The following is a 15,555-nucleotide window of genomic DNA, read 5'->3' as shown; positions in this document are numbered from 1 at the left end:
AATGGATGAACCCAGCTCCCGGGTTGTTTTAGAGCGGAAACATAAATCCTAAATTCTCCTTCATCACTTGTGCAGATCAGGTGGACTGGTGAGAGCACATGCCTGCCCCGAGGCAGGGCTGCAGGGCTGGGTTGTGCTTGCTGGAGGAAGAGGCAGTGAACACAGTTCTGTTGGGGCTATCCCTGGGACTGCACATGCTGGGTTGCCTGGACTTTGGATGTCAGTGTGTTCAGTGTGTGACCCAGTGCAGGCAGGGCTTCTAGCTGGGCCTGCCACCATGGGGTTCACCAGAGACACAGACTGGGACCCCAAAACCTTTGCCCTCATAACACTCAGGAGGTTAGTGACAAAGGGATTTCTGCCATTTGTCAGTTGATGATTATCCATTTCTTTTGTTCATTCAAGATACTTTGCTAGGCATTGGGGACACAGTGATGCCCCAAACAGATATGTTCTCTGCTCTTTAGAAGCTCCCAGCTAGGTAGGGGCAGGGGAGGAACAGACAGGACAGAGGTAAGCAAGAAGTCTCCCCAGCCCCCTGAGAGAAGGGGTATATTCCCCTGCCCCTTCCTGACAAGGAAACCAGCTGAGTATCTGCACAAAGCTTAATACACAAGGCACATGCCCAGATGGAGAGTGACAACCTGGCACTGGCCTTCGGGGGTCCAGGGGGCCTGATGAGGCAGGAGCTCTCAACCTGTGACTGAAGGAGGAAGGGCCATTGCTGAAGAGCTGGGCAGGGCATTCTTGGGGACAGGAAGTTTGACGCCTTAAGGCCAGAAGGACCTTGATGCTACTAACAGAAAGGACCTGGTGAGCCTGTGGACAAGGAGAAGGTAGTCAGAGGTCAGGAGCAAGGCACCTCAGAGGGCTCAGCTGTGGTTTGGATGTTGAACTCTGTTCTGACTGATATGATTGCAGCAGGGGTTTGGAAGGCAGTAGGGAAAGCTCTGGATGAGTAACTCCACCCTAGGCCTAAATAACCCGTCAATATTTTCATTGATTACATGTTGAAATAATATTTTAAATATTTTATGAGATAATTTTTTAATGTACTGGCTAGATAAAATATATTATTAAAACGTGTTTTAATCATGTCCCTTAAGCCCTCTGGGTGTGGGTTTCTTCAGCTGTGGAGTGGAAAAGCTGGGGGGTGGGAGGGAGGTTGGTGAGAACAACCTTTCTTTTATATAGGTTCCTTCCTATATAAAAGTGCCATGATTCAGAGAGAGCTCAGAATTTTTCTTTCTTGGAGCTGAGTCACCTTTGTGTCCCCTGGGACTGACATTGGATGGCTTACAAGGCGCTGGCATTTCTGTGAAGTCTTTAACTCTTGTATCCACGAGTTCTTCGGCTTCATGAGATACAAGATTACAGAATGGTCCTTGGCTGTGCAGGGGAGACACTGTGGAGTGCCCCAGTTCTCACTCAGCAGGTCTGTGGTGGGACCTGGGTGTTGGTCATTTTAAAGACACCTCCTGGGCAATTGGCATTGTTTATCAGCTAGACTGGAGATCCCTTGGGTTTGTGTCTCTATTAGGGGACAGAGGGTGCCCCTGTAGCCAGAGGCTCCTATGTAACAGTGTGCCAGGTGCCTGAGACACTCAGGCTTTTCTGGGACCACTTCAAGCTCACAGATTTATCATCCGGCCTAGGGTCTTAGTGCAGAAATTATGAGTACATCGCTTTGCAACTGGGGAATCTGATGGGCCCATAGAATAAACAAATCCCTGGTGAACTGAGTGGCTTCCTGAGAGGTTCTTGCACATGCCAGCAAGTGATTTGCTGAGAAGACAAAGGGATTTGTTGTCATGACACAGCTGGTGAAGGGCATTTCTGATGCATATTCCCCTGCCCCTTCCTGACAAGGAAACCAGCTGAGTATCTGCACAAAGCTTAAAAACCCAAGGGGTGGAGGGAGGTGCTGATCTCATTCCCTCTTATACATCTCCAGAAATGCCCAACAGCTTCTAATAGCCACAGCAAAGTAACTGGTAGTGATCTTACCATCCCACCCAAACCAATTAAGACACTAGACCAAATGTAGGAAGCAGCTATTGTCGGATATTGGGCAAGAGGCAGTGTAGGACTGTGATGTTTGAAAGCAGGAAACAAACAAGGGAACTCTAGCTTTCCAACTGGAGGCATTTTCCAGACAGTAGTGTGGGGATGGGGTGTAACCAAGAGGGCATGGAAATCTAGCAGAGCTGAGGATGAAGACTGGAGTTTGGGGAGGCCAAGGCCTTTGAAATGTATTGGGCAGAACACTGGAGAGTACTGTGAAGAGAGGTCAGCAGAGAAAGAGGTCCAGAAATCTGCATGGAGGTGCCCTTGAGTCTTTGGCTAAATACAAAGCTGCTTATGCATGTGGTGAAACTCCATGAGGTTGGGCAAGAAGCAACCACTGGGAGCTATTAGCTAAAATTATCAGAGCTCATGCAGAACTGGGAGATATTCAAGTTCAGACTAACCTGTGTGAAGACACATTCATGACTACCTGGGTGTTCAATAGAGATCCCAGAAGAATCAGATCTTGACAATAGGGCTAAACTGTCCCTGGAGTAAAGGCTGCTTTACATGTACCCTAACAAGCACATGAACAAACCAACACAAAAGCAATATGCTCCGCCAGTAATGCAGGTGCCTGACAAAGCAAAATTTTACATTCTTTACAGTAAGACAACACCATCCACACTCAACAATAGATCATTCACAATGCCCTGCATTCAATAACAAGTTACTAACACATAAAGAAAGAGGAAAATATGACCTATATCCAGGAGAAAAAGCAATCAGTAGAAACAGAGCCCCAGAAAACATAGATATGAGATTAGAGGATAAGAACTTTAAAACAGCTATTATAAATATCTCAATTAGTTAAAGAAAAAGATGAACAGAGTGAAATAAGAACAATAATATGTAAAAATAACCAAATAAAAATTTTAGAATTGAAAAACACAATATTGAAAGTGAATAGTTTACCAGATGAGTTACCTATCGATAAGTAACAAATTGCCACCAACCTAGCAGCTTAAATAACAACACATGTTTATTATTTCACAGTTCATAGGGCTCAGAAATCCAGATGTGGCTTAGTTGGGTCCTCTGCATTAGGGCCTCTCACAAGACTAAAATTGAGGTGTCGTTCAGTGCTGCAGTCTCACTTGAAGGCTCGACTGAGAAGGATCTGCTTCTAAGCATTCTTGGTTGTTGTAAGAATTCAGTTTCTTGGCAGATATTGGATCAAGGGCTTCAGTTCTCCACTGGCTATTAGCCACAGACCACCTTTGTGACCTTGTTGTATGGACCTCTCCAACGTGGTAGCTTGCTTTATCAAAGCGAGCAAGCCAAAAATTCAGTAGAGAGATTTTGCTAGCAAGACAGAAGTTATAGTCCTTTGTAACCTAATCACAGATGTGATGTCCCATAGAAGCAAGTCATCAATATGCCCACAATCAGCATACTAGATTAAACAAGGGGATGGATACCAGGAGGCAGTTTTCATTGGGGGCCATTTTAGAGTCTGGCTGTCACAATGGGATTGATAGTAGATTGAACACAGTAGGAAAAAAGATCAGTGAACCTGAAGAGAAAGCAATAGTAACTACTCAAACTTAAGTACACCAGAGAAAAAATGATAGGGAAAGCATAACAGAGTTTCAGTGAACTAAAGAACTATATCAAGTGATCAAACATACATATAATTGGAGGCACAGATCATAGGGAGCAAGTAGGAGAAAAATATTTGAAGAAATAATGGCCAAGATTTTTAAAAATTTACTGAAAACTAGAAAGTCATGGATTCTAGAAGCTCAATGAACCAGAACATGAAGCAGGAGAAATACAAAGAAAATAGCATCCAGAAATATAATCAAATTGCTGGAAACTAGCAGCAAAGAGGAAGTTTTTTAATTGGGCAGAGAAAAGAGACATATCATTACAAAGATAAGAATTACCACTGATTTCTTATCACAAACACTGCAAGCTAGAAGACAATGCAAATCTATAGAATTCTATATTCAGTGAACATATTCTTCAAGAGTGAAGATAAAATAAAAACATTTTTAGACCCCCCCAATTTAATAAAGCTGAGATAATTTGTTCCTAAACAGACTCTATTACAAAATATATTAAAGGAAGTTCCTTGGGCTGGAAGAAAATATTACAGGATGAAAATTCATATTTATACACAAAAATTTAGGAGCACTTGTAGTCCCAGCTATTTGGAAGGCTAAGGCAGGAGGATTACTTGAGCCCAGTAGTTCAAGATCAGACTGGGCAACAAAGCAAGACCCCCATCTCAAAAAAACAAAAAACAAAACAACAGCAACCCAAACCCAGTAAATGTGTGAGTAAATATAAGATACTTTTCTTTTGGTTCTTAAAAATTTCCTTGAAAATATAATTGACTAAAACTTACGGAAAATGTATAGCTCTTAATGTCTATATCAAAAAGGAAAAATGATCACAACCAATAACCTACCCTTCTACTGCAAGAAACTAGAAAAAGAAAACTAAACCTAAAATGAGCCAAAGGATGGCCCAATGGACTGGATGTCTGTGTACCCCTCAAAATTCTTATGCTGAGTACATAAACCCCAGTGTGGTTATATTTAGAGATGGAGCCTCTAAGGAAGTAATTAAGGTTAAATGAGGTCACATGGGTGGGACCCTGATCCAATATAATTAGCATCCTTTTAAGAAGAAACATTAGAGAGCTCACTCTCTTTTTGTGAGTACTCACTGAGGAAAGGCCAAATGGGGACATAAAAAGAAGGCAACCACCTACAAGTCAAGAAGAGAATCTTCACCAGAAGCCATGTTCACTTGCACCTTGATCAAGGACTTCTAGCCTCTGGAAATTTGGGAAAACAAAATTCTGTCGATTAAGCCACCCAATGTGTGGCATTATTTTATAGAGTTCTGAGCAGACTAATACAGAAGGTAAGAATAAAAATTAGAGTGGAAAAAATGAAATAGTTGTTCTTTTTGAATGATCAACAAAACTAGAAAATTGTTAGCCAGACTGACAAAAAGGTAAATAGATGATAGATAGATAGATAGACAGACAGACAGACAAGCAGACAGGCAGGCAGGAAGACAGAAGAATCAAGAATCAGTAAGGAAAGAGGGGACATTCATTACTGATCTTATGTAAGTAAAGGGATTATAAGAGGAATACTATGACCAACTGTGTGCCACCAAATTAGAGAACTTATATGAAAAGGACAAAATCCTAGAGAAATACAGTATTGAAATTGACTCAAGAAGAAATAGAGAATCTGAATAGACCTAAAACAAGTAGAGATATTAACTTTAAAATCATCTAACAAAGAAAAGTCAAGGGTCAGATGGATTCACTGGTGAATTCTACCAAACATTTAGAGAATAGTTGACACAAAATATTCACAAACTATTTCATAAAATAGAAGGAGGGAACACTTCAATTGTATCTCTATACACTAACAATAAAAACTTTGAAAATCTAGTTAAGAAATAATTCCAGTTATAAATAATAGCATTTAGAAGAATAAAATACTTAGAGATAAATTTTTTAAAAAAGAAAACCAAAAGCTTGCATAAAATAAAAGCTATAGAAACATTTTTGAAAGAAATTAAAGGAGATCTAAATAAATAGAAAAACATTCCATGTTGGATCATAAGACTTAATCTTGTTAGGAAGGGAATAGTCTCCTAGTTGATCTACAGATTCATTGCAATCTTTATCAAAATCTCAGCTGACTTCTTAAAAGAAATTGACAAGCTAAACCTAAACTTGATATGAAAATGTAAGGGACCTGTAATAGTTAGACTAATCTTAAAAAGAACAAAGTTGGAGGACTAAAAATTCTCTAATTTAAAAACTTATTATAAAGCTATAGTAGTGAAGACACTGAGGTACTGGTACAAAGTTAGATATATAAATTAATGGAATAAAATTGAGAGTCCAGAAACAAACCTTAACAATTACGGTCAACTGATTTTCAACAAAGGGTCAAGACAATTTAATTGTGAGAGAATAGTCTTTTCAGCTAATTATTCTGGGGCAACTTGATATACACATGCAAAAGAAGAAATTTTCTCATATCATACAGAAAAATTAACTCACAGTAGATCACAGATCTAAATATAAGAACTAAAACTGTAAAAGTCATAGAAGAAAACATGGGAGTGACTTCAAGTTGGGAAACAGTTTTGTAGTCTAACACCAAAAGCCAAGAATTAAAGAGAAGCTTGATCAGTTGGATTCAATAAAATTAAAAGCTTTTGTGCTTCAAAAGATGCCATTGAGAAAGTGAAAAAATGGCTGGGCTCAGTGGCTCAGCCTGTAATCCCAGCACTTTGGGAGCCCAAGGTGAGTGGATTGCCTGAGCTCACGGATTCGAGACCAGCCCAGGTAATTTGACAAGACCTTGTCTCTACAATAAATCCAAAGTTAGCCAGGCATGGTAATGTGTGCCTGTAGTTCTGGTTACTTGGAAGGCTGAGGTGGAAGGATCACCAGAGCTCAGCAGGTCGATGCTGGGGTGGCTGTGAGCGTGCCACTGCACTCCAGCCTGGGCGACAGAGTGAGACTACAACTCAGAAAAAAAAGCAGGAAAAGAAAGAAAGAAAGAAAGCAAAAAGGCAACATACAGCTTGGTAGAAAAATTTTACAAAAAAAAATCTGAAAAAGGACGTGTATCTAGGATATATGAAGAATTATTACAACATAATAATAAAAATTTAAAAACTCAATTAAAAGTGGACACATACATTGAATAGACATTACCCCAAAGAAAATATATCAATGGCCAATTAATATATGAAAAACTGTTTAATAGCATCATTAATCATCAGATAAACCCACAGTGATATACCATGTCACATCCACTGGTATGGCTATAATAAAAAAGAGAGATAATAACAAGTGTGGACAAGCCTATGGAGAAATTGGAACCATCAAACACTGCTGATAGGGATAAAATGATGATATTCCTGTGGAAAACAGCAGTTCTTCAGCATAGAGTTACTATAAGACTCAGAAATTTCACTAATTGGTATATACCTAAGAGAAATGAAAACTTATATTCACAGAAAAGCTTGTGCATAAATATTCATAGCAATATTATTAGTTATAGTCAACAAGTAGAAACAACTCAAAAGTTCATCAACTAATGAACAAATGTGGTATATCCATATCATGAAATATTATTTGGCAATAGAAAGGAATGCGGTACTGATAGGCTCTGCAACATGGATGACTCTCTAAACATTATTCTTTTATTTTTTTAAGTTTTCAAGTAACATTTATTTAGAAAACAAACGAGAGAGAGAGATTGATTCACTTCCCCAAGGTAGGGGTGGGGGCCAAAGTGGAGAAAACATGGCGACCATAACTCAAGGAGCCATGTGGAGACACTAGAGTTCATCAAAGCAATGTCCTCTCTAAACATTATTCTAAGTAAAAGAAACCAGTCACAATAGTATGTGATACCCTTATATGAAGTATCCAGAATAGGGCAATCCATAGAGACAGAAAGTAGATTAATAACAGCCTAAGAATGAAGTATGTCCAGTGGAGATGGGGAGTGACTGCTAATGGTATAAGATCTATTTTTGGGGTGATGAAAATGTTCCAGAATTAGACTTACAGTGATGGCTTTATAGGCTGTCAATATACTGAAAGCATTGATGTACATTTTAAATTGGTGAACTTTATGGTATGTAAATTATATCTCACTAATGTATTACAATAATTTTGATTATATAAAACAAAATGATAATATTATATAGATGCAAAGTGTATGACAACAATGATAAAAAGGAAAGCAGGAGGAAGTGGAGGTGTATTATTGAAAGATTCTTACATTATTGGTGAAGTGCTATAATATTTTCTGAAGATAGAGTACTATGATTAAAGGTATATATTGCAAATCCTGGAGTTACCACTAAAAACAAGATACAGCTAATAAGCCAAAAGAGGAGATAAAATGGAATACTCAAAAACACTCAAATGAATGAAGTTAGGAAAAGAAAAAAAATGAAACAGGAAAAATAGAAAAGAAAGAGCTCAACGAAAGTGATGAACTCAGCTAAATCTATAATTACATAAATGTAAATGGCTTAAACATTCCAGCTAAAAGTTAGAGATGATCAGGCTAGACAAAACCTGTAATATTCAACTACCTACTTTCTACAAGAAACGCTTTAATAATAAGGGCACAGATAGATTAGAAGTAAAGATTGGGAAAAATAGAATGTGCAAATACTAACCATAAGAAAGCTAAGGTGTCTATATTATCAAGCAGAGTAAGACTTTAGGACAAGAAATATTACTCAAGACAAAGAGAGCCACTTGATAATGATAAAAAAGGTCAGTTCCTCAGGAAGACGTAAAAGCCCTAAATGTGAGTGCACCTAATTATGCAGCTTTAAAATACATGCCAAAGTGGCAGAGTTGAAAGGAGGAATAGATACATTCACAATTACAATAGGAGATTTCTTTCTCGGTGATGCATAGAGCAAGTAGACAGGAAATCGGTAAGGACACTGAAAACTTGGGTAACTCTATGAAAAACTCGATCTAACTGACATTATTGAAACAAATACCCTAAAATAGCAAAATACACATTCTTTTCACAAATAGAACATTTTCTTTTTTTGCACATAGAACATTTACTAACATAGGCTACATACTGTGCCATAAAACAAATCTCATTAAATTTAAAAGGATTACTGTTTCTTTGACAGTCACTGAATTGATTTAGAATTCAATAGCAAACTAGGTATCTGAAAAATTCCCAAATATCTGGAAATTAAACAACATATTGCTAAGGGTAAAAGGAAAAAAATTACAAAGGAAACTAGAAAAGATTTTGAAATGAAGGTTAAAATTCAACATATAAAATTTGTGGGATACAAGTAAAGCAGACCTTAGGAGAAAATTTCTAGTCTTAAATTCTTATACTATATTTACATTAAAATCAATAAATTTAATTGATATTAACAAAGGTTTAAAAGATGACTTAAACTGCCACATTTAGAAGCTAGAAAAAGAAGAACCAACTAAAACCAAAGTAAGTAGAAAAAAGGTAATGTTAAAATACAAATAAAGCCAGACTCAGTGGCTCAGCCTATAATCCTGTGCTTTGGGAGGCTGAGGTGAATGAATTGCCTGAGCCTGTGGGTTCGTGACCCACCTGGGCAACTTGGCGAGACCTCATCTTTACAATAAATCAAAAAATTAGCTGGGTGTGGTAGCATGTGCCTGTAGTTCCAGCTATTTGGAAGGCTGAGGTGGAAGGATAGCCAGAGCCCAGCAGGTTGAGGCTGCGGTGGCTGGGAGCATGCTACTGCACTCCAGTGTGGGCAACAGAGTGAGACTCCTACTAAAAAAAAAAAAAAAAAAATACAAATAAAATGTGTGAAATAGTAAGCAGACAAACAATTGGAAATATGAATGAAACAAAAGCTGTCTCTCTTCAAAGATCAATAAATTGATATAACTATGGCTAGTCTGATTAAGAAAGAGAAAAATACACATTATTAATATAATGTATAAAAAGGATACATCACTACAGATGCTATACACATAAAGGTAACAAAAAAAGATGTCATTATAACTTATGGAATTAAATTTGGCAACTTAGGTGAAATGGATACATTTATTGAAAGTCAAAAATTACCAAAATTGGTACAACTTAGTAGTTGGCACAATTACTAAAAGGGTAAGTCTAAATAGCTTTACATTTATTATATATATTGCATATTTTATTATATTTATTGAATTTGTAATTTTTTATAACTTAAAATCTTTCCATAAAGAAAACTCCTCCATGGTGAATTCTATTAAACATTTGAGGTAAGAATAATGCTAGCCTTACCAAACATTTTCAGAAAGTTTAAGATAATGGAACACTTCTCAGTCCATTTTATGAGACTAGTATGTCTGATACTAAAATAAGAGAAAGACATTCCAAGAAAACTACAGGCCAACATTTCTCATGAACATAGATGTAAAAATCCATAACAGAGTATAAGCAAATAGAATGCAGCTATATGTAAAAGGGTTAATACACCATGATTAATGGGGTTAATTGAGGGTATGCAAGGTTGGTTTAACATTTCAAAATCAGTGTAATTCACTGTATTAATAGAATAAAGGATATTGACCATATAATCATCTCAACAGATGCAGAAAAAGAGATAATTCTATACCCATTCATGATTTTTCAAAAACCTCTCAGTCAATTAGGTATAGAAGGGAGTTCCTCAGTCTGATCAAGGGTATCTAAAGAAAGCCTACACTGATGTCATACTCAATAGTGTATTGTTACACTTTCTCCAAGACTAGGCAATGGCAATATGTCTACTTTCACTACCTCTATTCAATATTGTACTGGCAGTCCTGGGAAATTCAGTAAGTTAGAAGAAAGAAATAAAAGGCACACAGATGGAAAAGAAATGAGTGGAACTCTTTTATTTTATTTATTTATTTTTTTGCAGACAATACAAGTATGTACATAGAAAATGCTAAAGAAGCTATTAAAAATTACTGGAACTAGTAGATAAATTTAGTAAGACCACAGGGAACAAGGCCAATATACCTAAAAAGTATATTTCCATATATTAGCAATGAACAATGGGAAAATAAAGGTAGAGAAGTATAAAATTTGCAACATAAGAAATACTATATTTCATAAAATATGAAATATTTTAGGATAAAATTAATAAAATATGTACCCAGAAAACTATAAAACATTGCTGAGAGAAATTAAAGAAGACTTAAACAAATGGAGAGGTGTACCATGTGCATGGATTGGAAAACTCAGTGTTGTTTATAAGGCAGTTTTCTCCAAATTGATCAATAGCTTCACTGCTATTAGCTGGGCATGGTAGCGCACACTTGTAGTTTCGGCTACTTGGAAGACTAAGACGGAAGGATCACCTGAGCCTCGCAGGTCGAGGCTACGGTAGCTGTGAGCTTGCCACTGCACTCCAGCCTGGGCAACAGAGTAAGAATCCAACTCAAAAAAAAAAAAAAAAAATACCATCAGCCTTTTTTTTTTTTTTAAAAGATAAAAGACTTTTAAAAGCTAAAAGAGTTTATAAAAATAAAGTTAAAAGAGTTGTGTTTCTTGATTTCAATACTTAATCTGAAACAACAGTAATCAAAATGATGTGATATTGGTATCATTGAGTTGATAGTCCAAGGAGGCAAATTTTAGGTTTCACTTTCTGGACTTGCCTAGTAGTCAAACTAGAGAACTAAATTAATCTTCCCTAGCAATGGTGTGTGTGTGTGTGTGTGTGTGTGTGTGTGTGTGTGTGTGTGTGTGTGTGTGTGTTTGTGAGAACTTGTTTCATTTTTGTTCTTGAATTGACTTACGGTTAGCCTGAGTTTCCCAAGAAGTCCTTCCATGGCAGAGACCATGTATCATTTCCTCTCTGTCTCCTCCTTCTCAAAATGAGAACACTTTCCCCTTTTTTAATGGTTTCAAAATGAGTATTCAGTCACTGTAAAAAAAAAAAAAATCAGATAATATAGAAAGGTGAGGAAGAGGTTAAATTCACTCTAGATCCCATTGATGAAATGGCCCCTGGTGTCCATCCTTCTGAATGTGTTTCACATGCATGCACATACACACACTTGTTTTTTTAAACTCAAATGGGAATGTAAATTATATATGCTATTTTGCATTTGTGTTTGCACTTGATTTCACATTAAATGATTTGCATCTTTTTTTAAAGGCTCTGTGTGATACCGTATTCTTAACCTATTTACTGACATAGAGACTATTCCTTCTGTTTGCCATTAGAAATCACACTGTAAGATCTAAGCATTTATTCAGTAATCTTTCAACAAATATTTGAGGACTTACTATGTGCCAGGATTTTCATACTTGACTAATTGTTTCCGTGGGTATATTCCTAGAAATGAGATAGCAGTGTCGTGTTAAAGGGTAGGGTCACTTAAATACTGGATACATACAGCCATTGTGTATCCAACAGAAAGACTGTTAATGTACACCAGCACCAGTGATGGTAGAGAGGTTCTGCTGATTAACAAAAGCGCCCCACTCCACAGGTCTTGGCCCAGGGCAGGACACACAACTTGATGCCTAGTGTTATTGACTCAGTGATGGGTGAAACCTTTTGTTCAGTAAAAATCACTTGTACCACATCACCATGGGTGTGTGTGTCACACACATCTAGCTCCTGGAGGGGAACTGCAGGCTCACCCTCAGTGTGTTCGCCGAGTTTTGTAATGAGGAGTGTTTCAAACTGCCATCAGCCATTTGACAACAACTATAATGGAAGCTACCGTTTACTACAATAAGTGTTTTTCATGCATTATCTTAATTTTACCACAACCCTGCAATGCTTCACCAATGAGACACTGAGACTCAGAGAGGTTAAGTAATTGCCAAAAGCACCTGACTCAACACAGAGCCATGGTTCCAATGCCACTCATCCTAACTCCCCCGCTCAATTTTCTGACTACAGTCATGGATTTTCGACTTCACTTGTCAGTCTTTCTTTTTCTAATTGCCCTGGCTCTGGGCTTCATTCGTTCCAGAAACATTCACTGAGCATCATTCAAGGGCCAAGAGAGGGTATGGTGTGAAGCTGTACAAAGTCCTGGCCCTCATGGAACTTCTGGTCTGGTAGAAAGAGAGAAATTGAATCACCCAATTGCAGGAAAGCACGATGATTACCATCATAAGGAAAAAGTGCAGGGACTATCTGTAAGATCTGAGAGCAAGAGGAGAAGATCTGACCAAGATCTGAGAGGGAAGGTGTGAAGATGTGATGTTTCAGAGATTGTCAGTCAGCAGGCCTGGGGAGGCTACGAGGAGAAGGGGGAAAGCATTTGGCAGGGGCAAGCTTATGCAAAGGCCCTGAGGCATGAGGAAGCATGGGCAGTCTGTGTACTTGGAGGGCAGCGCTTGAAGGGAGCAGTGATGCGAGAGGGGGCGGGGGGAGCAGGGTGGGCACTGGGCCGTACAGAGTCCCCTGGGCTGTGTGAAAGCTTTTGAAATGTGGCCTGAGAACGAGACAGGCGGTGTGTCATCATCGTCATCTGATTAGTGTGAAAACGGCATTCCGGCGGCTGCGTGGCAGATTGACTGGGGTGGGATGCAGATTTACAGAAGGGAAGCTTCTCCTTTCATTGATTAAAACAGGTGGTCCTGGTTCTGTTTTTCTTCTTTTTCTTTTTTTGGTTCAAGTCTTCTTCCTGTTCTGACATTCTGGGCCTCAGGCTGAAGAAGTGAGAGGCTACAGATGGCTCAGGTCTTGGAGCAGTGAAGCCAGGGGACCAGCAGCCCCGAAAGCTGTCAATGTCACACAAGTCATCCTTGCAGAACCGCAGCTACCTTCTCGGCAGAATGTCAAGCAGCTTAGTATGAGGAGCATCTGCTCCGCGCGGCTCTGAGCGTTGTCAGAACACCATAAACAAAATGGTCAGGTTTCTGCAGAGATGACCTCCTGGCCCCCAACCCCGCTCTTCACTGTGCCGAGGGCCAAGCTCTCTCTCTCTCTGGCATCTGTTTTTGGTACTTCCAGAGCCCACAGTGTGGGGCTTTGGGACCTTGTCAGCCTGAATGCTAAAATGCCCCAAATTGAGGCAGGATCAGGACTCTGAAAGCTGTCCCCCCTGCATCTGTTCCCTGGAATGAGAGATGGCTGAGCTACAGCCTCGGGTTACTGATGCTGGTGTCCCTGGACCAGAGAGGAAAGGACTTGCCAGAAAGACTCTTAGTATCCTGGAGTCCCCTCCTCTCCCCAGGGCTGGGAGGGAGAGCAGGGAGAGGGAGTGGCCTCCATGCAGCCAGGTCCAGAGGGAGAAGGAGTGAATGGCCCCAGAAAAGGAGCCTGCTGGTTACTGGTTAAACCCAGCAGCTCCCAGACCGACCATCTCAGTTCGGGTGCCTTCATTCTCACAAATGTCAGAGATGCTTGGTCTTACGAAGAAGCAGAAAACAAAACCCAGTGACTGGTCTTCCCAGCCTGATGCCTCCCTGTGCCCCTTGCCCATTGGGGTACTCAGTTCCTCTGTCCCTTCCGGCTTGCCAACCTGCCAGAAGCTCTCTGGTTCTCTGAACTGTGCCCACGATGGAAGAAATGCCAAAGGTGACATCTAGTCAGCTTCCCCTTTCAGGGAGTGCTGGAAGAGTTCCCTGCTTATGTGGCAGCACCCTTCTGTCCCAAGTATGACATCTGTAGGGATGTGGCAGCATGTAGCCAAAGTGAAGGACTTTAAGAAGAGGTTTCTGCAGAAACAGCTTAGCTCTGGCTAATGCTGCTGAGTGTGATGGTGGTGGCAGGACTCTAAGGGTGGGCTCTGGGTGCCACGTGAGTGTTAGAAAGAGCAGTCAAGGGCAGACTTTTCTTGGGGAGCCAGCATTCTCATCACCATGTGGCCCAGGTTTGCAGTAACTGCTCAGGTAATTGCTTTGTAATTGACTGCATCACCTTCTTCCTGTTTAATAAATAGCACAAATAAAACCAACCCACATGTGGTGGAATTGTGATTCAAATTCCATTGACTATAGCTGCACATTTTTCATTGAGCATGTAAAGGCAGTTTCTCTGTAAATTATTTCAAAAGGTTCTCCATGGACTAATGACATTAGTGTCTGGATGGATAGAAGTTGTTGTAGTAATTGATGCTACAACGGCTTGGTGCATCTTGGAGAAAGAAATTGACACTGCAACTTGTACACTGTAAAAAAATAAAACCCAGTTAGGAGAGAAAAGTTGCAAGGCAAAAAACAGATATTTCGTAAGCCATCCAAAATGTGACACATTTGTTTTGACTTAAAAAGCCCAATTCTTTACAAACACAGAACTAATGATTCCATTGATGAACCTTGTGCTGAAAAACTGTTAGTGCTGGCAAACATGAAGATATTTTCTCTTCTCTTTTTGCTTCCCCAATCAGCCACTTCTTCGCCTGAACATGGGGTCCCTCTCTGTCTGGTCCCCCTACTGGCAACAGAAATTATGTTAAAGACAGTAGTTCAGTTTGAAAAACACAGACTTGTAACTTTTTCTCTGAATATTAATCTTGCAAAATATTAATCTTGCAAACCAATTCAAGAATCTCTTTAAAAATGGCCTTCTCGGCTTCAAGGTTGTAGGTATATATTTAATGCATCGAGTTGCTTTATAGTTAATATGTCAAAGGCCTGGTCTGCCACACAGAGAAAATAATTGTTGTGGAAACAAGAGTAAAACCTTGTTCCCAGGCAGGTAAATGTCCTGAAAAATTGGATTTCATCCCCTTGAATTTCAATCCCTTGTGAATTAAATATTCAGGCAAAGAGAAGTCACAGCAGCAAAGTAGGAAAACAATCAAAACTTGAAAACGAGTATGTTCTTAAGTGAAAGAATTAATCATGCTAAATTAGAAAAAGTATTAAAATAGTTTTAGATTAAGGCAGACTCTGAATATCAATATAATTGCAGCTGCTTAATTTGGCATAAAAAGCATCTAATGAAATATTTTAATATGACTGTCCATTCAATTTACCAGCTTGAATTTCATGGGATATTAAGTGGTTTTTA

The 15,555-nt window shown here is 39.1% G+C and overlaps 1 pseudogene; it reads left to right on the top strand.

Moving 5' to 3' along the window:
- The window catches only part of LOC103257981, a 444,400-nt pseudogene extending 430,980 nt beyond the window's left edge, over positions 1-13,420 (top strand).
- The last annotated feature ends 2,135 nt before the right edge of the window (positions 13,421-15,555 follow it).

This window comes from Carlito syrichta, unplaced genomic scaffold, assembly GCF_000164805.1.
Source record: "Carlito syrichta isolate Samal-C Ts95f unplaced genomic scaffold, Tarsius_syrichta-2.0.1 Scaffold301924, whole genome shotgun sequence".
In the NCBI taxonomy this organism is placed as follows: domain Eukaryota; kingdom Metazoa; phylum Chordata; class Mammalia; order Primates; family Tarsiidae; genus Carlito; species Carlito syrichta.
Note: the sequence above shows the minus strand (reverse complement) of the source record. Positions and strands in the feature narration are given on the sequence as shown.